Source organism: Elephas maximus, chromosome 3 (genome assembly GCF_024166365.1).
Source record: "Elephas maximus indicus isolate mEleMax1 chromosome 3, mEleMax1 primary haplotype, whole genome shotgun sequence".
NCBI lineage: Eukaryota > Metazoa > Chordata > Mammalia > Proboscidea > Elephantidae > Elephas > Elephas maximus.
The window spans coordinates 24,995,153-25,020,573 of NC_064821.1; the positions used below are offsets into that span (position 1 = coordinate 24,995,153).

General features: G+C 39.8%; 1 pseudogene; it reads right to left on the bottom strand.

The window, feature by feature from the left end:
• LOC126071130 (olfactory receptor 7G3-like) overlaps positions 1 to 22,865 on the bottom strand; it is a 35,951-nt pseudogene extending 13,086 nt beyond the window's left edge.
• Between the last annotated feature and the right edge of the window lie 2,556 nt (positions 22,866 to 25,421).

Sequence of the window (25,421 nt, forward strand, 5' to 3'; positions counted from 1 at the left end):
TATTTTGTTACTTTAAGAATAGAACTGTTATGGCACAATATCAATATTTATGAATTCTGAACTCATTGATACATGGGTATTTGTCGTATTATCCTGGGCTATTGTCTTAAAGTATTTCATAGGTTAATAAAGAGACACAGGTAGATACAGGTATGTAGCCTGTGGGGTCAGGCTGGTTCTCCACTTCCTCTCTTTGAGCCTTCATAGCCAGGTTATATCATAACTAGGTCAAAGATCTCCCCTGAAAAGGCAGTATCAAGAACCAGGTAAGGAGAAGCTGACCAGACACCCCTGCCCCTGCCTGAGAGATACAAGCAAAATTTTGAGAATTCTAGAAAATTTATCAAAATTGAGCAAAGGTATATTTTAGTTGAAGACAGAAAAAGTCCCTGGAAAATTAGACTCAGAAGAGGTGATTAGCAGAATGAGAGCTCAAGTATTTGTGTAAAGGCGCAATGAAACATGTCAAGAAGATGATGGACAATTAGGCAGGCATCTCACACACATCTCCATCCTGCTCATCTTTTGCATGTACTCACCTCTCAGCTGCCCCCAGATGGACTGGAAGACAAAGGCCTATCCCTATTCGCAAAAGATACATTAGGGGACTTCAGATTACCCGACTGCCAGCATTAAGATATGACATTCAGTTCTCCCCTGAAGGTTGAATAATAAAAACAGAAGCTCTGGACTCACAGAGCACAGAAGACAGAGAACGACCAGGCTCCTATGGAAAGTGATGGGGACAATGCTTGGGTGTGCTGCTCCTGCCTTCTGACCTGGGTAAAGCTGTTGAGTGGGTGGTCACTGGCAGTCTATTTGTAGTCTCTGAAGCCCGTTGGATTTCAATAATCAAACTTCCTCATTACTCAAATTATTTTGCTGTCATTCTGCTCCCAGGGTAGTATAAACCCTTAAGGAGCAAGGCTCAGAGAAGGAATAATTTATGTTGAATGATTACATCACCTTAAGAGCACAGGGGTATGCCATCTTATTCATCTCATCTACTTCTGCTCACATCCATTTCAAGTGCCTTGTACACATGAACACATCTACCTTCTGTAATTATATTAGTCTTCTTTCCTTATGTTCAAAGGTGCCCCTATCCTAACAACAACATCAGGAAGACTGACACCATGTTTAGGATAAGAATATATACTTTGTTATATGAGGATATGTATCCTATATAAATACAAGTGATAATATAATAAATTTATCTTAAAATGGAGGTTCTGAGGGCTGATTCTATGTATGGTTCTTTGATCCTGTTTCTGCACCTAGTATTCAGCAGTGTCTAAGTCTGTAATCAAACAGAACTGAGCATGTTACAGGCATTTTGCCTCCTTTTTAGAGTTCCACTAAACCTTTCCCAAGTTTACAGTAGTAACTTCAATATCCCACCACGTTGTCTGTCAGTTTGTTATATTGTGGTGGCTTGCACAATCCAATGGAACATGCAAAAGCTGGAGTTAGAAAACCAAAAGGGTAGAGCACCCTCAGCATTTCTCCAGCTGAACAAACTCAAGAGAAAGTTCAAGTCTCAAGGTGGAATTTTGAAGGGTTCTGTGGGCCAAATATTGAATGACGCAGGAAGCATCAAAAGCAGATGGAAGGAATACACACAATCACTGGACCAAAAACAACTGGTTGATGTTCAACAATTTCAGGGGGTATTATATGATCTAGGAGAGACAGTATTGAAGAAAGAAGTCCACGCTTCACTGGAGGCACTGATGAGAAACAAGGCTACAGGAATTCACAGAATACCAATAGGAATGTTTCAACAGATGCAATACTGAAGGCACTCACTTGTCTATGCCAAGAAATTTGGAAGACAGCTACCTGGCCAACCAACTGAAAGAGATCCATATTTGTGCCCATTTGAAGGGAAGGTGATTCAACAGAATGTGGAAATTATAGAACAATATCATTAATATCACACGCAAGTAAAATTTTGCTGAAAAATCATTCAAAAGTGATTGCAGCCATACATCGACAGCTTATTGCCAGAAATTCAAGCCAGATTCAGAAAAGGACATGGAAGGAGGAATAACATTGCTGACATCCGATGGATCCTGACTGAAAGCATAGAATACCAGAAAGATGTTCACCTGTGTTTCATTGATTATGCAAAGGTATTAGACTGTGTGCATCATAACAAATTACACATAACATTGTGAAGAATGGATATTTCAGAACACTTAATTGTGCTCATGCAGAAACTGTACATAGACCAAGAGAGAGTTGTTTGAACACAGCATGGGGAAAGTGCATGGTTTAAAGTCAGGAAAGGTGTTCATCATGGTTGTATCCTTTCACCATACTTATTCAATCTGTATGCTGACCAAATACACAGAACATGGCATCAGCATTGGTGGGAGGCTCATTAAGAACCTGCATCATGCAGATAACACAATCTAGCTTGCAGAAAGTGAAGAGGACTTGAAGCGCTTACTGATGAAGACCAAGCCCTATAGCCTTCAATGTGGATTACACCTCAATATAAAGAAAAAATCTCAGATCTGGGCCAATTAGCGACATCATGATAAATAGAGAACAGATTGACATTGTAAGGATTTCATTTTACTTGACTCCACAATCAACACCCATGAAGGAGCAGTCAAGAAATCAAATGACATACTGCATTGGGCAAATCTGCTGTAAAAAGAACTCTTTAAAGTGTTAAAAAGCAGATATGTCACTTTGAGGACTAAGGTGCACCTGGCTCAAGCCATGATATTTTCAATTTTCTCTTATGTATGCTAAAGCTGGTCAAGAATAAGGAAGACGGAAGAATTGACACCTTTGAATTACGGTGTTTGGTGAAGAATATTGAATATACCATGCATTGCCAGAAGAACGAACAAGTTTGTCTTGGAAGAAATATAGTAAAAGGGCTCCTTGGAAAAGAGGATGGTGAGACTTCATCTCACGTACTTTGGACATGTTATCATGAGGGGACCAGTCCCTGGAGAAGAACAATATGCTTAGTAATGTAAAAGGTCAGTAAAAAAGAGGGAGACCCTCAACAAGATGGACTGATATAGTGGCTTCAACAATGGGCTCAAACACAGCAATGATTGTGAGGATGGTGCAGAACCAAGCAGTGTTTCATTCTGTTTTATACTGGATCCCTGTGAGTTGGAACCAACTTGACTGCACTGAATAACAACAACTTCAATATCCACCACCTGTCTGGCAGTTTACATACTTGTGTGTTGCTGTGATACTGGAAGCTAATACCACTGGTATTTTAAGGAACAGCAGGACCCTTGATGGACAGGATTCAGCAGCAGAGCATTCAGAATAAGACAGACTAGGAAGAAGGATGTGGTGATCCACTTCTAAAAAATTGTCCAGGGAAAGCCTAAGGAACAGCAGCAGAACAAGGTCTGATATGGTGGCAGAAGATGAGCTGCTCAGGTTGGAAGCACTCAAAATATGACTGGGGAAGAGCTACCTCCTCAAAGTAGAGTGTATCTTAATGATGTAGATGGAGTAAATCTTTCAGGACGTTCATTTGCTGATGTGGCATGACTCAAAATGAGAAGAAACAACTTTAAACATCCATTAATGATTAGAATGTGGATTGTACAAAGTATGAAGCTAGGAAAATTTGAAGTTGTCAAAAATGAAATGGAACACATAAAAAAAATTTTTTAAGCCATTAGTAAGCTGAAGTAGGCTGGTATTGGCCATTTTCAATTAGACAATCATATGGTCTCCTATGCTGGCAATGACAAATTAAAGAGCCATGGTATCACATCCATCATCAAAAAGAACAATTCAAGATCTATCCTGAAGTACAACACTGTCAGTGTTAGGATAATATCCATACGGTTACAAGGAAGACCAGTTAATACAAGGATGATTCAAATATACACATCAACCACTAATGCCAAAGATGAAGAAACTATAGATTTTTATGAACTTCAGCAGCCTAAAATTGATCAGACGTGCAATCAAGATGCATTGATAATTCTGATGATTAGAATTCTAAAGTCGGAAACAAACAAGAAGGATTGGTAGTTGGAATACATGGCCATGATAAGGGAAATGATGCTGAAGATCTCATGATAGAATTTTGCAAGACCAGCAACTTCCGCATTGCAAAGATCTTTTTTCAACAACATAAATGGCAATGATACATGTGGACCTCACTTGGTGGAATACACAGGAATCAAATCAACTACATCTGTGGAAAGAGACTGTGGAAAAGCTCAATAACATCAGTCTGAACAAGGCCAGGGACAGACTGCAGAACAGACTATCCATTGATCATACGCAAGTTCAAGTTGAAGCTGAAGAAAATTTTAACAAGTCCATGAAAGCCAAACTATCACCTTGAATATATCCCACCTGAATTTAGAGGCAATCTCAAGAATAGATTTGATGTTTGAACGCTAATGACTGGAGACCAGATGAATTATGGGATAACATCAAGGACGTCATACATGAAGAAGGCAAAAGGTTATTAAAAAGACAGGAAAAAAAAAGAGAAGACCAAAATGGGCATCAGAAAAACCCTGAAACTTGCTCTCAAACATAGAGCAGCTAAAGTGAATGGAAGAAATGATGAAGTAAAAGAGCTGAAGAGAAGATTTCAAAGGGTTGCTCAAGAAGATAAAGTAAAGTATTATAATGAAGTGTGCAAAGACCTGGACTTTGAAAGCCAAAAGAGAAGTACACGCTTGGCATTGCTCAAGCTTAAAGAACTGAAGAAAAAATTCAAGTCTTGAGTTGCAACTGTGAAGGATTCTATGGGCAAAATACAGAATGATGCAGAAAGCATCAAAAGAAGGTGGAAGGAATACACAGAGTCACTGTACCAGAAAGGAGTGGTTGATGTTCTACCATTTCAGGAGGTAGCATATGGTCAAGAACCGATGATACTGAAGGAAGAAGTCCAAGCTGTGCTGAAGGCACTGGCAAAAAACAAGGCTCCAGGAATTGATGGAATAGCAGTTGAGATGCTGCAACAAATGGATGCAACACTGGAAGTGCTCACTCATCTATGCCAAGAAAAACGGCAGACAGCTACCTGGTCACCCATCCAGAAGAGATCCTTATTCGTGACTATTCCAAACAAAGATGATCCAAAAGAATGTGAAATTTATAGAACAATATTGTTAATATCACACACAGGCAAAATTTTGCTGAAGATAATTTAAAAAAAGTTGCCGTAGTTCATTGACAGGGAACTGCCAGAAATTCACGCCGGATTCAGAAGAGGATGTGGAATGAGGGATATCATTGCTAATGTCAGATGGATCTTAGCTGACAGCGGAGAATACCAGAAAGATGTTTAGTTGTGTTTTATTGACTATGCAAAGACATTTTATTGTGTGGATCATAACAAATTATGGATAACATTGCAAAGAATGGGAATTCCAAAACACTTAATTTTGCTCTGGAGAACCTGTACATAGATTGAGAGGCAGTCATTCAAACAGAAAGGAGATACTGCGTGGTTTGAAAAAGGGAAATGTGTGTGTCAGGGTTCTATCATTTCACCATACTTATTCAATCCGTATGCTGAGCAAATAATTCAAGAAGCTGGACTATTTGAAGAAGAACACAGCATCAGGATTAGGGGAATACTCATTCACACTCTGTGATATGCAGATGATACAACCTTGCTTGCTGAAAGCACATAGGACTTGAAGCACTTACTGATGAAGACTAAAGAGTATAACCTTCGGTACTGATTACACTTCAACCAAAAGAAAACAAAAATTCTCACAAGTGATCAAAAAGCAACATCATGATAAGTGGAGAAAATGTAGAAGTTGTCAAGGATTTCAGTTTACTTGAATCCACAGTCAATGCCCATGGAAACGCAGTCAAAAAAATCAAATGATGAATTGCATTGGTAAAACCCATTGCAAAAGACTTGAAAGTGCTGAAAAGATGTCACTTTGAGGAATAAGGTGTGCCAGACCCAAGCCATGGAAACCCTGCTGGTGAAGTGACTAAGAGTTTGGCTGCTAACCAAAAAGTCAGCAGGTTGAATCCACCAGGCACTCTTTGGAAACCCTATGGAGCAGCTTACTCTCTCCTATAGGATCGCTGTGAGTTGGAATCAACTCAATGGCAATGGGTTTGGTAGGGTTTTGGTTTGACCCAAGCCATGGTATTTTCAGTTGCCTTGTACGCACACAAAAGCTGCAGGATGAATAAGGAAGACCAAAGAAGAATTGACTCTTTTGAATTATCATGTTGGTGAAGAGTATTGAATATACCATCGGCTGCCAGAAGAATGAACAAATCTGTCTTGGAAAAAGTACAATGGTCCTTGGAAGCGAGGATGGCGAGACTTTGTCTCACATACTTTGGACATGTTATCAGGAGGAACTGGTCCCTGGAGAATGAAATCTTGCTTGGTAGAGGTTCAGCCACAAGGAGCAAGACTCTAGATGAGATGGACTGACACAATGGCTGCAACAATGGGCTCAAGCATAACAACAATTGTGAGAATGGCATAGGAACGTGCAGTGTTTCATTCTCTTTTACATAGGGTCGCTATGAGTGAGAAGCAACTCGATGGCACCTAACAATAACAACATATGCATTGAAAAGCTGGACAATGAGTAAGGAAGACTGAAGAGGTGATGCTTTTGAAATACGGTGTTGGAGAAGAATATTGAATATACCATAGACTGCAAGAAGAAAGAACAAATCTGTCTTAGAATAAGTACAGCCAAAATACTCCCTAGAAGTGAAGCTGAACCGACTACGTCTTACGTACTTTGGACATGTTATAAGGAGGGACCAATCCCTGGAGAAGGACTTCATACTTTGTAAAGTAGAAAACCAAACCCATTGCCAATTCTGACTCTTGTGGCCCTATAGGACAGAGCAGAACTGTCCCACAGAGTTTCCAAGGAGCACCTGGTGGATTTGAACAGCCCACCTTTTGGTTGGTAGCCCTAGCTCTTAACCACTACGCCACCAGGGTTTCCCAGTAAGGTAGAAGGTCAGCAAAAAAGAGGAAGGCCTTCAAGAAGATGGGTTGACACAGTGGATGCAAAAATGGGCTCAAACATAGCAATGATTTTGAGGATGGTGCAGGACCAGGCAGTCTTTTGTTCTGTTGTATGCAGTGTCACTACGAATCAAAATTGACTTGGTGGCATCTGACAATTGGGTAGCACAAATGGTTAAGCACTCCACTACTAGCCAAGAGTTTGGCAATTTGAACTCACCAGAGCCACCTCAGGAGACAGGCCTGGCCATCTGCTTCCAAAAGGTCACAGCCATCAAAATCCTATGGAGCAGTTCTACTCTGCACACATGGGGTCACCATGAGTTGGAACTGACTCCATGGCAACAAACACCACCAAAGTGAGTAATATTTGTTTTGTGCTCAGTGTGCCAGGCATTATTCTAAGTTTTAACTTGGTTAATCCTCACAACTACTTTAATGAGACAGGTGCTCTTACTATTCCCACTTTGCAAAAAGGTAAATGGTGGCTCAGAATGATGATTCACAGATATCATTGAAGCATTTTTCATTCTATTGTCTGAACATTTCCATTCCTGATCCCCAAGGCGAGCCTTTCCTTTTAATTCTGCCTCCAAGGGGCTACTTTGGTGAAAGATATGCACTTCTCTCACTTACCTCCCTTCTTCTTGGAGGAGATCTGCCCTTAGGTCTGATTCCCAGGATGTGGGAGCAAGGTCCCAGCAGCATCTAAGGTGCAATTTCTTCCACCAGCTGAAGGACTACAGACCATTTGAACAAAGTATTCTGAGTGTGTATGGTCTTGACTCAGGGATGTGTAGTCCGGCAAGAACTACCTCTACGCAGGATAACTTCGCCCTGAATCCCATCCCAAACCACTAGGACAAGCTCAGGAAGAGGAACCCGCAGGGTCAAAAGCCACTGTAATCCAACTCTGGGTCATACTTTTCTACTGAAAAAGACAACATTTCTATGAATTAACCAGAGACGCTGCCATCTATAGTCACTTCCTATCCTATACTATTTCCGATGCCCAAAAAAGGACCTGATATATAATCTGAGCTCTAACCTCTCTAAATAAATAAATGGTTACCCTCATGTATAATATGGCTGGAAAGTGCCTGTCCACTTTGAAACCTGAAAGCACAGGGTTGATGATTAGAGTTTACAGGGTTTACTCTGTCTCAGTAGTAAAGAGGAACCAAGAGAATCAGCCAGATTTATTTACTTTTTTTAGGTCCTTCAGACCTGAGCTGCCTATTCCCAAGGTCTGAGTGGCTCTACAAAGAACATCCGTCTCATAAAATATGGTTCTTTGGTATCTTGTGTGTGCTCAGTCTCTCAGAATCCTAAACCAAATTTCCTTCCATTTTTTTTTTTTTTTCCTGCAGACTTCTATTTCCATCCTCATAAGGACTCCATGAGGCAGCTCCACAGCTTCCACTAGAGGGCTCAATAGTACCTTCACTGTGAGCTGCTTCCCAGAGACAGATGCCTTTCAAAGTAGATAAGGTTGATGCTGAGAAAGATTATGGGTAGAGGAGAACTTGGTTGGAAGTCAGGCTTTGATTGATCATAGGGAAACATGGTTAGATCTGTTCAATAATGGAAAAACCACTGGGAGAGGTGTGATCCACCGCCACTCAAAATGTTCAATTTTTTCCTAATATGAGAACACCAGTCTTAGTGCAACAAAATGGAAAAATCTCAAAATGACCGTGCTGACAGAAGTCAGACAAATGAGTACACACTGTTGTCATTCCATTTATATAAAACTCTAGAAAATGCAAATTAATCTGTAGTAACAGAAAGCAGATCATTGGTTGCCTGGGAGGGATTCCGAAAGGGCATGAGGAAATTTTGGGGTTTGTTATCTTGGTTGTGGTGATGGTTTCATGAGTTTACACATACTCCAAAAGTTATCATATTGTATACTTTTAGTACGTGCAGTTTATTACATGTCAGTTATATCTCAATAAAGCTGTTCCTTCTCACTTGAGTTCTTGCAACAGAAATAACTGACTTTGTGGTAGACTGCAAAGACAGCTGCCATTTTTTTACCTCTCTGTACCCACACCCTCCTATGTAACTCTGAGTGCCCTTCAACTCTGGGCTCATCCACATGACTTACACTGGCCAAATGGCCTGTAGGCAAACATGACAAAAGCATGGGCTGGAAAAGCACTTGTATTCTGGAACTTGTGCTCTTTTGGAATCTTACACCACCATGAGAACAAGTCCCGCTGAAGGAGGAGAGCTTAAGGAGCAGAGAAAGCCCTCCTAGTTGAGGCCTGTCCAAGAGCAAGTAACCCTCATCCAAACTGCATACAGCCAGCTGCAAAGACAAGTAAGCCCAGGCAAGAAAACTTTCCAGCTAAGCACAGCTCATACTGTCAACCAAAAAAAAATAGTATAGTAAATAAAAGGGGGTTATTTTAAACCACTGTTTTAGGTGGTTTGTTACATAATAACAACTAAGAGACACGGGCTCCCTTCATTTCATTCTCCGTTAGGGCAACGGTTACTTTTCTAAATTGCAAAATCTCATTGTGGTGCTTAAAATGTCAATAGATTTTTTTTTTCCAACTTCCAATTAACATTTAAATTGATATATGTGTATCTTAATGTGTTATATAAGCTGAGCCATGTTATCCCTTCAACTTTTATCTCCTACTCCACAGATAACTTTTCTATCTCAAAAGAGATATTCTAATTCTTCTATCCCTTTGCACTCATGATTCCCATGCTTATTCTTCTCCTGAACTCTTAATACACCATATTTAGCTTGTATCACCTCTTCTGTGTGGCTCTGTTGGTTGTCCCAAGGTCAACAGCCCATCCTTTGGGCCTTCTGGATGGATAAACTGGCCATACTATCTTATTTACATGTCTCTTCTTCTAGGCTTGCTCCCAGACTGCTTAAAAGACAGTATCATGTCTTAATGATCTCTGTCTTCCCAAAATCCAACTTGGTTTAAGGCATTCAACTGATATTTGTTGGGCATATCACTGTAGTATGTTCCCTAGAAAGAGAATTACTGAATGCATTGGAGGTTACCCAAGCTTCACACATGATAGCTCTGGTTCTGCCTGAAAATGCCCCCAAAATTGAAAGCCACAGTTGAGACAAGAAAACTGGGCTACAGTGTAATTAGAAGTCTCCTCCAAGGAGACTGCATATTATGCCTGTCCCCAGAATTGGCAGGAAAGTGCAATCAGATGCAAAGACCCTGGAACTGCTTCAGTATTATCAATGTGTTGGAGGAATTGGACATAGTCAGGGTAGTTGTGCTGAATTCCCATGGCTCCCAATTAAAATAAATGACCCTGTTTTACTCAACACTGAGAGAAAGCACTCTCTTCCCCTTAGGATTGGCCTCGTAGGACACATCGCTTTTTCAAATTAGGCAAGAGCCAGCCAGCGATTAGTTTCATCACTGAGCCGAGGAAAACATTTGGACAAAGCCTACAGACACCCAGCACCTGGACACACGGATATGCAATTACCACCTACCACACACACAAAGACCTGAATGGGAGCACTGCAAGTAGAAGGGAAGGTTTGCAGGAATTTTAGGAAATCAAATGGACATTGGAAGCCCTGTGGCCATGCTCCCCACCCATCATGCACCTTGAGCCCAGCTGATCCATCCTGTCAAGTTGATGGCAGCATGAGAGACAATGCAGTCAAGAGGTGGAGGAGGGCTGACTGTCAGAGCAAAAATTGATTAATTACCTTGTTTCCAGCTGGTAAACCGACTCTTTTCACCTGTCTCTTCTTCTCCAGGATAATGACTGCTTTCAGTAGTGTTGGGAGGGCTGGAGTTAATCCATGTAAAGTGCTCAAATCTAACATCTTCTGGGTAAGATACAGAAAGGACTATTAAGAAATCACTAAGATTAGGTCAAAACAATTGTCAAGGCCCAAAGTTGGAATATTCTTTGGTAAGCAGATTTATTTTGAATCTCAAAGACTAACTTTAAAAATAAGCTTTTGTTCTGAATTCAGGAAAGTAGCAACGGTCTAGTTAAAAGATAAATAAAGGAACTCATGTTGCTTAAGATGAAGGCTGAACAGGGTTTCCTTGGAGGCCAAATCAATAGAAGTGAATGGAATTCAAGAAAATTCATATCTAACTGCCCTTGAAAATAGGGATGGAGGAGTCACATATTGAGAGCAAAATGAGAGGCAGGGCTCCACAGAGCAAGTTGGAATTACTCTTAAAGCAAATGCTTTGTTGACTCATCAATAAGCATTCCCAAACGTCTCATTTTCCCACACACAAAAAAAAAAAAAATTTTTTTTTTTCACTCCAGAGGCTGGGAAGCTGGAATATACACAGTAGTAGTCTCTTGGGATTTCTGTGAAGGGTTGGTTTCCTGAGAAGATGGAGTAGCCAAAAACAATTATGTACCATAGACAGCACAGGTCTGGGGGTTGTTATGGGTTGATTGTGAGGACGGTGCAGGAATGGGAAACGTTTTGTTCTGTTACCCATAAGGTCACTGTGAGTCAGAAACTACTCAACAGCACCTAACAGCATTGGATTGAATTGATCTCCACAAAATGTGTTGTGATTCTTAACCTCTATACCTGTGTATGAACAGTAATCCCACTTGATAATAGGTGTTTCTTTGTTATGTTAAACTGTATCAGTGTAATGGTGTGTCTTAAGCCAATTACCTTTGAAATATAAAAAATGTAGATTAGGCAGAGAGAAGGAAGCACAAATGGAGGGGAAGACAGATACCACATGAAGATTGCCAAGAAAGAGTTAAAAAGAGACACAGACCTTCCCCTAGAACCTGTACCCTGAATTTGGGCTTCCAGCCTCCTAAACTGTCAGAAAATAAATTTCTGTCTGTTAAAGCCACCGACTTGTGGTATTTCTGTTATAGCAGCACTAGATAGCTAAGACAGGTTTAATCTCACCTGTCTATTCCCTTATTCTGCTCTATTTTTCTACACAGCACTTATCACATCATTATCTAGTTACTTGTACTCTGACTTCCCACATGTAACATAAAGGTCTGTGTGAACATAAACCTGTCTGCTTTGTTGACTGCTACATTACCAGTTCCTATGAAGTGCCTGGAAGCAGATAATAAATATTGAGTTGACTTACATACAGGAATTTAACATGACAAAAGTGGCATTTTAATTAAGTTGGTAAAAGTAAGTTGCTTAATAAACGACACAAAATGGGCTATCCATCCCAGCAAGGAGCATGACACACCTCACTACCAAATTAACAATAATCCTTTGAGCTTCTCAAGAAACACAAACAACCCACATTCACAGCTCCAAAGGGATTGGCGATCTGTGGTCCAAGAAACCCATGGCCAAACTCACACACGTACCTGAAACCTTCCTCACCCCCAACGTTTTTTACAAGGCAGAAAGGTCAGTGCAACACACAAATTTCCATTTGCAAGTAAACTGCCCCACTAGAAACCCTAGGAGGGAACCTGTTTGTCTTGTTGGCCACTCTACTCCAAATCTCAAACCCAGTCTGCAGGACACACAAGGTGCAGTGGTTAAGAGCTTGGCTGCTAACCAAAAAGTCAGCAGTTTGAATCTACCAGCCATTCCCTGGAAACTCTAGGAGGCAGTTCTCCTCTGTTCTGTAGGGTCACTGAGTCAGAATGGGCTCGACAACAACAGATTTGGACTTTTGGTGTTTAGGTGCAAACTCAGAAATGATGGCTGTGGTACTTGCTATAGGCCCTGCAGCTCTCCAGTCATTTTCCACTGTTGTCTGAGCAGAACCCTTGTGGCTAGTGACCGATCCCCATAACTGCACACACCTCTGCTTGCCTGGCCCAGTGCCATCCCCCACACTACAAACACAACAGATAGAGGCATCAAAAACCTGAGTCGGCCCTATGCCACAGATGGGTGAAGGCATAGGGCTCTGCCACCCTTAAGAGGGCTTTATGAACCCCTGGCCCCTGATACTCATTTTTGCCCACTACAAGGACTGCTAATCTTCAAAGCCACAACTAGGTCAACCCTGGGATAGGGAGGAGGGAATTCAGGCCCTGGATTTCAGTATGGAGACGGTGGGCACTGAGACAGGTAAAGCCCTTCTTTTTGATGTTGGAAGAGAGGGAAGGAAGCAAGGAAACAGGTAGGGCAAAATTTCTGAATGAATGCAAAACTGACCACCAGTGAATGTGACAAATCCAAGCACATCTCTCAGTAAATAATAGATCAGACAGACAAAAATTAGCAACTACATTGAGAGCTTAGAAAACATTAATAAAGATTGATTCAATGCAGCAATTCCTTAGAGCAGGGTTCACTGATGCCCGCTCATCCTGTCCCCTGCATTTTGTAACACAGCCCATGCCCTACTGTTTCTGTATCATCTATTTGCTTTCCTGGTACAACAGCTGTTAGGCAGTTCCGTAGTTGTGGCAGAAATGACTAGTTTCAAGAGAAGCTGACACAGGATTTTCCTCCAGAGCCGACTGACAGCCATTTCCTAGAGCCAATCCCCTGAAATCAAACTTCTAGCCTCCTAAACAGTGAGAAAAACAAATTTGTGTTTGTTGAAGCCACACCCACTTGTAGTATTTGTTACAGCAGCACTAAGAAACTTAAGATACATGCACAGGAGTTTCCTGTGGCCTTTGAACTGCCAGGGTTGCTCCTTCCCAGATTGTGATACAGCTCGCACTTGCAGTTCACTTACATCCCTGCTCAAAAGTTTCCCTACCCACCGACAGCTCCAGACCTCCACATCATCACCAACCCTACTTTTTTTCCATTGCATTTCCCACCACCTGACATACAATATATATACTTGTTTATCAGGGGAGCCCTGGTGGCACAGGGGTTAAAAGCTCACCTGCTAACCAAAATGTCAGCAGTTCCAATCCACCAGCTGCTCCTTGGAAACCTGGGTAGTTTTACTCTGTCCTATTGGGTCGCTATAAGTCAGAATTGAATCTACTGGACAGCAATGGGTTTTGTTTATCACGTACCCCGCACTCAACAAGAACCTAAGGCACCATGATGGCAAAATTCTGTTTCACTGTCTAGACCATGGGCATAGAACAGTACCTGACAAAAGGACGTATGGACTTGAGCCAGACACCATGTTTCAAATCCAAGCACTACTCCTTGCTAACAGATTGATCTCAGGTAAGTCAACTAAGGTTTCTTGTCTTTGATTCCTCATATGCAAAATGGAGATGCTGGTAATATCTATTTCCTAGAGTTTCTGTGACAACTGATACAACTTTTAGTAGACAACATTTGAAATACAATTTAACAGCTTGGTCTAAAGAATTAAAAACCCCATATCCAACAATTAAGGACCCCTTGTGGTGCAGTGGTTAAGTGCTTGGCTGCTAACCAAAAGGTCAGTGGTTCGAACCCGCCAGGTACTCCACAGGAGAAAGATGTGGCAATCTGCTTCCATAATGATCACAGCATTGGAAACCCCATGAAGCAGTTCTACTTGGTCTTATAGGATGGCTATGGTTCGGATTGACTGGTTAACAATGTGTTTTTTCTCCAACAATTAAGTATGTGCAGTTTATATCCACACATGGAGCAGTTATAAAAACTGACCAATGACCAGGTATATGGGTTAGGGACGGCATCCAGGTGAGTATAGCAGAACACACCCCAAATAAATAAACTAAACTGAAAAATAATGACATCTCCACAGCCACTGAAAGCAACAGTTTATTTTTCCCACGTAACAGGAAGTCAGGAAATAACAAGACCAGGGCTAGTGCAGACACCCAAAGAAGACACTGGGAAGGCCAGGAGCATTATGACTTTTCTGCACCATCTTCCTTATCCCTTTTTCAAAAATTTTTCCAGAAGCCCACACAGTGACTCCTGCTTGTCAGTGGCCTGAGAGGAGGCATATGGATGCTATGAGTTGCAAGAAAACCTACAAGATAGAAACTTAAAAAAAAAAGCATGCTTTATTAATCTGATAAACACCAGATGCTCTTGTTATGGAGGAAGATGAGAGTGGATATTGGGGAAGCAACTAGAAAGCATATGCCACTGCTGCCTGAACAGTAAGTCACAAACACACCAGAGGGTCCATGTGATGTAATAAATATCATGCTCTGCTCACAATGCTTTTGAATTAGACGCCAGTAACAAACACCAGGACTGGCGAAAGACTCATTAACAACTTGTGATATATCGATGACACAACCTTGCTTGCCGAAAATGAAGAGGACTTGAAGCACTTACTGATGAATATCAAAGACTATTTTTTTTATAGCCTTCAATGTGGATTGCACCTAGTAAAGAAAACAAAAATCCTCACAACTAGACCGATAAGCAATATCATGATAAACAGAGAAAATACTGAAGTTGTCAAGGATGTCATTTTAATTGGACCCATAATCAATGCCCATGGAAGCAGCAATTAAGAAATCAAACCACATATTACATTGGGGAAATCTGCGGCAAAAGACCTCTTTAAAGTATTAAAAAGCACAGACATTACTTTGGGACTAAGGTATCCTGACCCACGTCATGGTATTTTCAAATGCCTCATATGCATGCAAAAGCTGGACAATGAGTAAAGACTGGAGAAGAGCTGACACCTTTGAATCGTGGTGTTGGCAAAGAATACTGAATGTACCAATGACTGCCAAAAGAATGAACAAATCTGTCTTGGAAGAAGTACAACCAGAATGCTCCATAGAAGCAAAAATGGTGAGGCTTTGACTCACATACTTAGGACATGTTATCAGGAGGACCTGGAGAAGAGGGTCAGTGAAAAAGATGGAGTGACACAGTGGCTGCAACAATAGGCTCACGCATAACAACCATTCGTGAGCATGGAGCAGGACCAGGAAGTGTTTCACTCTGTTGTACACAGGGTCACTGTGAGTTGGCACTGACTGGGTGGCACCTATCAACAACAACAACAACAACAAACAGGTACTAAAAATACCCACACGTTACACAGTACAAACATACTTCTGAATATTACACGGGTCAAATGAGTTATCCAAAAGTTAATTAGATATATCAAAAATGAAGTTTGTATATAATAAAAATACTATATACAAACCTTTTGTGATTAGGCTTAACGGTTAGTTAGAGGAACATAACCTGAAAGGAAAAGACTAAAAATTAACAAGCTGGGGGATCCATTTTCATGATAAAAGACTAATAATTTTTTTTTTCACTCACTGGAAAATTCATTCTCCGCCAGTATGAATTTTCATCTGCACAAGAATTGAGGCACTGTGGCTGAGTGCATCTCCACTTTGACTATGTCCACACTAATTATCTGCAGTGAGTTTTCATGTCTCCTGAAAGAGAAATCACAATAATTATATTTAAAAGTTTTAAAAGCAGCTCAAGTTAGCACTCACATGTTTTACAAAAACTGAGTGATTACTCTAAACCAGAGTTTCTCCACCTCAACAATACTGACACTTTGAGATGCATGATTTTCTGCTGTGGGGGGCTCCTGTGCATTGTTTTTATTAGTTGCCATTGATTCCATGTCAGTGCGACCCCATGTATGCAGAGCAAAACTGCTCCAAAGTATTTTCGAGGCTGTCACCTTTCGGAAGCAGATCGCCAGGCCTGTCTTCCAAGGAGCCTCTCGGAGAGTTTGAATCGGCAAACTTTTGGTTAGTAGTTGAGCACTTAACATTGGCACCACCCAGGGACTCTTTCCTGTGCGTTGTAGGACATTTAACAGCATCCCTGAGGTCTTCCCACTAGATACTAGCAGCACTTCTCCCCCTAGTTGTAAGAACCAAAACTGTCTGCAGATGTTACCCAATGTCTCCTGGACTACAAAATCACCCCCTGTAGAGAAGCGCTGCTGTACACCAAGGATTGGCAAAGTTTTTCTGTAAAGGCCAGAGAGCAAGTATTTCAGGCTTTGTGGGCCACATATGGTCTCTGTCACATCCTTCTTCTTTAAAAACGTAAAAAACCACTCCTGGCTTGTGGGCCATACAAAAACAGGGCATAGCCCGTAGTTCACTGACCCCTGCTGTGGACTTTCCCACAATTCTTTATATATATGGATTTTTCTCTTCAGTGTGATTTCTGTCATGAGGAATACAGTGTGACACCAGGGAAGTTTTCCCAGCAGTTGCATTTATGGAGATTCTCCCTAATGTGTGTATTGTTATATACAAAAAGTGAGAGCTGGTGCTAAAAATATGTCCACGTTAAATACCCAGCAAGGGTTTCTCTTCAAACATTCTCATTTTTGATAACAGCCGCATGTACACTGAAGGCTTCTCCATACTGCAGATAAAATTTTCTCCCCAGCACAATTTCTCACAGGTCTCCTAAGTGGCGAGAAACAACTCAAATCTTCCCACAGTTATTACACAAATTGGGTTTCTCCCATGTTACATGTATTCTCTGTCCTATAGGGTCACTATTAGTCAGAATTGACTCGATGGCACTGAGTTTGGTTTTTTTTTTTTTTTTTGGTATGGAAGGAAAATACCCAAATGCTAATGGTTGCATATTTAGAGGTAATGGGATTCAACATAATTAATTTTTGTTTTCCCTATATTTTCATGGAAAACTATTCTAAGGTAAAATATCTATTTTAAGTAAAAGAAATTAGAAAATACGTAATTCATTATCATTAGAAGTAAATAAAAAATGTTTTATAAGTTAAACCTTTATAAAAAAAGATATAAAGAACTACAAAGTAAACTTAAGAAGAGTAAAGAAAAGAATAGAACTTCTTATAAAAATATACAAACAATTGACGGCTAATTCCTGGGGAAAGTACTCAAACACCAGGCAAGTGTTATCAAGAAAAAAAAAGAATACCTAAATATATAAACTAACAATAATAGCAGAGGTAGGGGAAATTTTTTTTTAATATCAAAAGAAAATTAAGTAATAAGCTATTGAAAATTTGAATATCTCATGGAAATAAGTATAGTACTAAAATTGACTCAATAATATGTAGACTGCACCAAAAATAAAGGAAGATAGTAAATAAATTTTAAAATTTTCTTTAAAGCTGGTGTCTGGGAGAGTCAATCATCAGTTTAAGAAACTAAAACTAAGTCAATAGAAATTGGTCCAACATTGATCATTCTTCAAGATTAGACACTAAAATAAATGTGGCAGCCAAGAAGGTGTGACATCTGGCTCTTTCTTTAAGAAAGAATTCTAAGGGGTCGCTATAAGTCAGAATCGACTCGAAGGCAAGGGGTTTGGTTTGGTTTTGGTTCAGCTGCAAAAAGTCTGGTTAGATGACAGCCTTAGTTAGTGCTTTGAGGTTTTGGTTCAGCTTTCAAGATTATGCTGCTCCCAGAGTAATAGGGCCTGGCCATTTCTACCAAACAGAGACTCCTCCAAAGGGCAAATGCTTGCTCCAGGGGGTTCACCATCTGAGGGTGGTGCCTAATCCTGCCTTCTCCTCTCTCCCCTTTCAGAGGTGTCAGATTTGTACTGTGGTCCAAAGGCTCTCCCTGGTCAATCCTGCTTCTTTTCCTCTTTATTTTACACAGGTGCCACCCCCATATAACCCATAATTCTCTTATACTCTTAACTCCATCATAGCATCTCCTTCCCAAATGACACAATTGGTGTAACAGGCACACACTTGAAAGACTAATCATGATAGGAAAGTGACATTACAAGTACATCAGCTTATTTAACATAACATCACTAATGCAATAAACTGAGAGTTAGACCCAAAATTGCAAAAATTAAAGATGCTACCATGTTTGAAAATTGTAAGGGAAAATATCCTGGGACACAAAAATTTCCAAGATTGGTACAATATACATACATACACACCTTGTCTCTTGTGGATTTAATTATTTACCCAAACTTGGGTATCTACAGTGTTTATTTAGAAGAGAAAAAAAAAAAAACAACAGGGTTTTCATCTCCTGTTTCTTCTTAGTATCCTGAATGTTGTCATCAGTCCTGAGAAAATCATTTAGATGAAACAGTGACAGCCCTAAGTAATAAAAAATATCAGTAAATCAACCAATTACATATCAAGGAGACAGATTTTTTAATTTCTGCCATCAGTGTGGGTAGGAAAAGAAGAAAGAAAGCTGTTATCAAATGTTACATAAAGAGAATTAAATCACACGGAAGTTGGTAGAGGCGCTTCCTGACTCTGCCTAAGAAAGGACTTGTGCGCTCTAGTGCTGGCCACTGACAGAATGCTGGCATCCATGAATCCACCATGCTTCTAAAAACACAGCCAGAGTCTTAAAGAACATGCTTGCAATGAGATAAAATCAATTCTAGTCTATTGGGAGACCTCTTCCTTCCTCATACAGAATCTCACAAGGATTTGATTGTTTTCATATGGGGAGAAAAGAAAAGCAGAGCTGAACTGACAAAATTTGGGGGCCTGAGTGAGTGAGTGACCTGGAAAGTGGCACACCTCACACGTGAAAATCTGAATAAATATTTCCAAGTGATTTATTTTACTGTGATAAATATAGACATAAAATTTGCCATTTTAACCCTTTTCAAGTGTACAATCCAGTAGCATTAATCACAAACATCACTGCTCCTTGTTTCCAAAAATTTTCATCACCCCAAACAGAAACTCTGTACCCATTAAGCAATAACTCCCCATTTTCCACTCCCCCGGCCTCCTGGTAACCTCTAGTCTACTTTCTGTCTCTATGCGTTTTTCTATTCTAGATATTTCATATAAATGGCATCATATTTATTTGTGTCTGGCTTATTTCACTTAACATAATATTTTCAAGATTCATTCATGTCATCATATATTAGAACTTAATTCCTTTTTATGGTGGAATAACTTTCCACTGTATATATTTACCACATTTCGTTTTTTTATTCATCAGTTGATAGACATTTTGGTTGTTTCTACCTTTTGGCTATTGTGAGTGATGCTGCAATGGACCTGGTATACAAGGATCTGTTTGAGTCCCTGGTTTCAGTTCTTTGTGGTATACACCCTGGTGTGGAATTCCTGGTCATATATTCATTCTAAGTTTATCTTTTTGAGGAAGCACAAAACTGCTGTCCTCAGTGGCTGCACCATTCACTTTCCTACCAGCAATGCCAGAGCACTAATTTCTCTACATCCTCACCAACTCTTATTATTTTCCATTTTTCTGATAATAGACATCCTAGTGGGTGTGAAGTGGTATCACATCGTGGTTTTGATTTGCATTTCCTACTGACTAATGAGGTTGGGAACCCTGGTGGTGCAGTGGTTAAGAGCTACAACTGCTAACCAAAAGGTCAACAGTTCGAATCCACCAGCAGCTCGCTGGAAAACTTATGGAGCCCTGGTGGTGCAGTAGTTAAGAGCTCAGGCTGCTAACTGAAAAATGAATAGTTCAATTGCACCATCCTTGGAAACTCTGGGGCAGTTCTGCCTTGTCTTGTAGGGTTGCTAGAGTCAGAATCAACTTGATGGCAACGTTTTTTTTTTTTCTTTTTTCTTTTTAATGAGGTTAAGCATGTTTTCATGTGCTTATTGGCCATTTATTTATCTTCTTTGGAGAAATGTCTACGCAAGCCCTTTGCTTTTTAATTGGGTTGTCTTTTTTTGTTTTTGAATTGTAGGAGTTCTTCACATGTTCTGAATATTAAACCCTTATCAGAAATATGACTGCCAAATATTTTCTTCCATTTTCTAGTTTGCCTTTTCATTTTTTTCATCATATCCCTTGATACACAAAACTTTTAATTTTGATAAAGTTCCATTTACCTGCCTTATCTTTTTTGCTCGTGCTTTTGGTTTCTTATCTCAGAATTCATTGTTAAATATTATATACTGAAGGCTTACTCCTAAGTTTTCTTCTACAAGTTCCATGGTTTCAGTTCTTACATTTGGGTCCTTCATCCATTTTGAGTTAATTTTTATATATGGAGTGAGGCTCAGATTCAGCTTTCTATTTTTGTATGTGGAAATTCAGCTATCCCAGCACCATTAATTAAAGTGGCTATTTCAGAGATGAGTAACTGCCTATTTTTTTGGAACTATCATTCTTGATGACACCTCTGGACAGTCCCAGAAAAAAAAAATTAAACCTCATAAATAACAACTCTTATTCTATTGTACTCATTATTACATGTTTTAGGACCCTGGGGATTTAAAGCCACAATGATGGAAAATAAAGGTCAGGAGGAAGAAGGAAGGAAGTATGAAAGGAAATAAGGAGAGAAATGAAGGAAGGAAAGGACCAAAAGAATAAAAGCTACACGCAGGAGTTATCCTAGGTAGGATATTACTACGAATTATCTGAACAAACCAGCTTTTAAATCTTGATTGTCACCCTTGAAGCTGAAAATTGCAGCACTATGCTTACAAAAAGAAGGATAGCAAAGTTAGAAAGTGGGCTCAACATCAATTTATTGAGTTTGAATACATTCCAATCTTAATCTTTTCATCTGAAAACTGGGGTAATTGTGAGAATATATCTCAAAAATGTTGCAGATGAAGGGGTTCAGCATGTAGCTGGTGTGTCTGTCACAGAAGGAGGCCAGAGCAAATTTCAATGATGTTGCAAACACATGGTTATGACTATTGCATAATTTTAAATCCATTTCACTGAAAGAAAAACACATACACAACCAAATTAAGGTGAAGAGCATCAATGTTGAGGGGTTAATTTTTGGAGAAACTGTGTCAGTACTTGACATAATAAATGCTTCAAATATAAGGTTGTAAATTTCAGAAACGGCTAAAAGAAAGCTGACCAAAGACAGAAATTTTTAGACAACACGTAGGGAAGAGAAATCAAAAGGAATTACCAAAATAGGAGTGCAGCAAAAACAGTACAAAAACAAGTAGAGATCGAAGTCATGGATGTTTTGGGAATAATAGAAATGAAGCGTGTCTTTGGTGGGAGAAAAACAATCAGAATCTTTAATTAATGGCATTTGCTTTTGGAGCCAACAAAGTCCACTTATCCCAAAGGCCAGCCAGGGTCTTATCACTTACAAGAGACTGCTTTACTAAGAAGCCTTCCGAGGGCCCCCTTCATATCCTTATTCCTTAGACTATAGATGAAGGAGTTCAGCATGGGGGTGACCACAGTGTACATCACCGTGGCTACTGAGCTTTTCTGGGAAGAATGGGTCACAGAAGAACTAAGGTAAACCCCAAGACTTGACCCAAAGAACAAGGAGACAACAGAGAGGTGAGACCCACAGGTGGAAAATGCCTTATACTTGCCCCCAGCAGAGGACATCCTCATTAAGGAGGAGACAATCTGAGAGTAAGAGAAGAGGATCCCTGTGAAAGGAAACACACCCAGAAGGGCAGTTGCCACATACAAGAAGATGTTATTGATGAGGGTATCAGAACAGGCCACTTTGAAAATCTGAGCCAGTTCACAGAAGAAATGTGAATTTTTTTTTTTCTATACAGAAGTTCAGCTGTGTTATCAGTAGAATATGAAGCAGAGAGACCCAGAAAATGATGATCCAAGACATCAGAACTGAAAAGACAGAGAGGCGGGGGTTCATGATGACTGTGTAGTGCAGGGGGTGACAGACGGTCACGAACCAGTCATAGACCATCATGGACAGGAGGAAATTGTCCAGTCCAGCAAAAATCATGAAGAAATACACCTAAGTGAGGCATCCTATGTAGGAGATGGCTTTGCTCTGTGTCTGGATGTTCACCAGCATCTTTGGGACCGTGGTGGTGATGAAACAGATGTCAACAAAGGACAGGTTGGAGAGGAAGAAGTACATGGGGGTGTGGAGGTGGGGGTTAAAGCTGACAGCAAGGATGATAAGCAGGTTCCCAAGCACAGTGACCAGGTACATGGACAGGAAGAGTCCGAAGAAGAGGGGCTGAAGTTCAGGATCCTCTGAGAGGCCTAGCAGGAGGAATTGTGAAACTTTGGTTTCCTTCTTCCATGCAGCTGGTGTTTCTGCTAGAGGAGAATGCACGAGTAACATTCAACAAATAGCCAACTGGCATCTCAAGTAGTCATCACCTTTACAATACCACCTCTATTGAGTCCTTTCAATGACAGTGACTGTCTTTGTCACGGGTAGCCCTTTTCCATTTTTAAGTGTGCATGGTCATTCTGACTTTCTTTCATTTAGCAGAAACCACTCTGTTTTCTATTCTCTGGTTCTAACTCTTCTTTTTGAATCAATGCAATAAAGCAATGTTTTCTTTGATATGACCTTTCCAAACTAATTGGAGATATTTTGTGTGAACACTTAGTGTTTTTTCCTGTATGATTCCCATACTTTCTTCAGTCTGATAGCTCTACAATAGTGATGAATGGTCATCTGAGTTAACAATGCATCCCTTATTCTGTGAACTGACACTTCGTACAGATATGACCATTAAACTTATAGTGCCTTATTTTTTTTCTTTTCAAAAATAGGTTTATTACTATTGCCTTCTTTGTAAGGTTTAGAAATCCCTTTGTGCACAAGAGGATCTCAAAAAAATCATAATAATTATTATTATCAAATTGCTTTATGACAAGTATTTTGATTATATAACTTCCCCAAGGTACAGTATAGAGCTGTGATTTTTAAAATGGGTATTTGAATCATACTGCCTGGATAAATTTGGCTCCACCAAGTTACTACCTGTGTGACCTTAAGAAAGTTCCTTAAGCTTCTTAGCTTCAGATACCTCACCTTTGCAATGGGAGTAGTAAATATTTCCTTTCACAATGAGATTGATGAGTGAATTAACTGAGATAATGCATGTACATTTCCTAGTGTGGGGCCTGTAGCATACAGCGGGCACCGGATAATTGTGAACTTCTGTTTTTATCATCACAATAAATCTGTCTTACATGGCTATCATTTATCAATATCTCCATGAAATGTGGGCTGCCATCCAGGATGGAAAATAATCATTGTAAATAAAATAGGCCTGTTACCTCTTTTAACCTCCATGCAGCAATTCTAATTAGTGAAGATTCCTATGGCTTCCTCTTTCAGAGATCGCCAGCCAGAAGGATTCTTCCAAGAGGTGTAAAGGGCATGTAGACTATGTAGAAAAGAGGAGGAAATGAAAACACACGACCATTACTATAAAATACAGGCATGTCGTGGGGTTGTTAATCAATGTCATGAAACAGTCTGTGTGCTGTTTAATGAGAAGCTGTTTAATGAGAAAGTACAACTAAAAAAAAAAATTAGTGGAGTGAATTACAAAGAATATGATGAATAAATTTGATTAAAAAAACTTTTAAAAAACTTCTGTAGAGCAAATCGTACTAAAGAAAATTAGAATTCATGCTTAAGATTTGAAAATAAATGTTTACATTCTCCATGACAGAAAAACAAACAGTATTATTCATGCATAAATAAAATCTGTTGCCATCAAGTCGATTCCAACTTATAGTGACTCTACAGGACAGAGTAGAACTGCCCCTAGGGCTTCCAAGGCTGTAATCTTTACAGAAGTTTTTCCCCTGTTGAGCAGCTAGTGGATTTGAACCATCAGCCTTTCGGTTAGCAGCCAAGTGGTTTAAACACTGCTCCACTAGGGCTTTTTCAAGTGCAAAGAATGTTAATTAATTAAAAAGAAATAATTGAGGACACAATTTAGTCTGGGGAGGTGGTTAGGGAAGGCTTCTCTGAAATAGGATTATATGAGCTGAGAGAGGAAGGATGGGTAATTGTCAGTCAGAGGAAGTAAGGAAAAGACAAGCATTGTAGACTAAGTAAGAGGACAGAAGTTCAGTTGCCCTGTGGATGGTGAGTTTGATAATGGAAGGAATTTGAGAGTCCAGGGACATGGAGACCAGAGAATGAGAACCAGGAAGGACAGAGCTTGTGAGATCCATAAGTAGAGCACCCAGGACTGCTCCTAGATGTACCTTTCATGTTGGTAATTTTACGTTTATTTGTGGGTCATAGATTGTGACTCTGTTTGCTCACCATTGTCTCTTCAGGAATTTACTATGTGTCAGACGTGTAGTAGATGCTCAACAAATATGAATGTTAGATGCATAATAGGAATTGAGACCAAATGGCCAACTATATCACAAAAAGAAAATAGGCTCATCACATGCCTAAATATAAACACAAAATTTAATAGTAAAATGCATTCGTATCTATTTTAACATAATACATCATGAACAAGTAGTATCTACTCCAGTAATGGGAATCTGGTTTAATTTTAGAATTTTCGTCAACATAATTTAACACAAAAATATGTTAGTGAAAAGAAATCATAACCAGAATCACAACAGAAAATGCATTTGATAAAATTTAACAGCCATTGTCATGGTTAGCAGCCAAGGAAGAGCCTCTAGGTAAACAAGAAAATTAAAGACAATTTCTTAACCCAATAAAGACTCACTGTTTTGAAACCATAGCCAACAGAATACTCTATATTAAAACACTAAAATATTTCTGTTAAATTCATGAACAGATCAAGGCAATTGACTCCCATGTCAATCCTTCCACTTCCTTCTGAACATTTTAAAGAGATTGGTAAGATAAGAAAAGAAAATGGACCTGAGCACAGAAATGGAG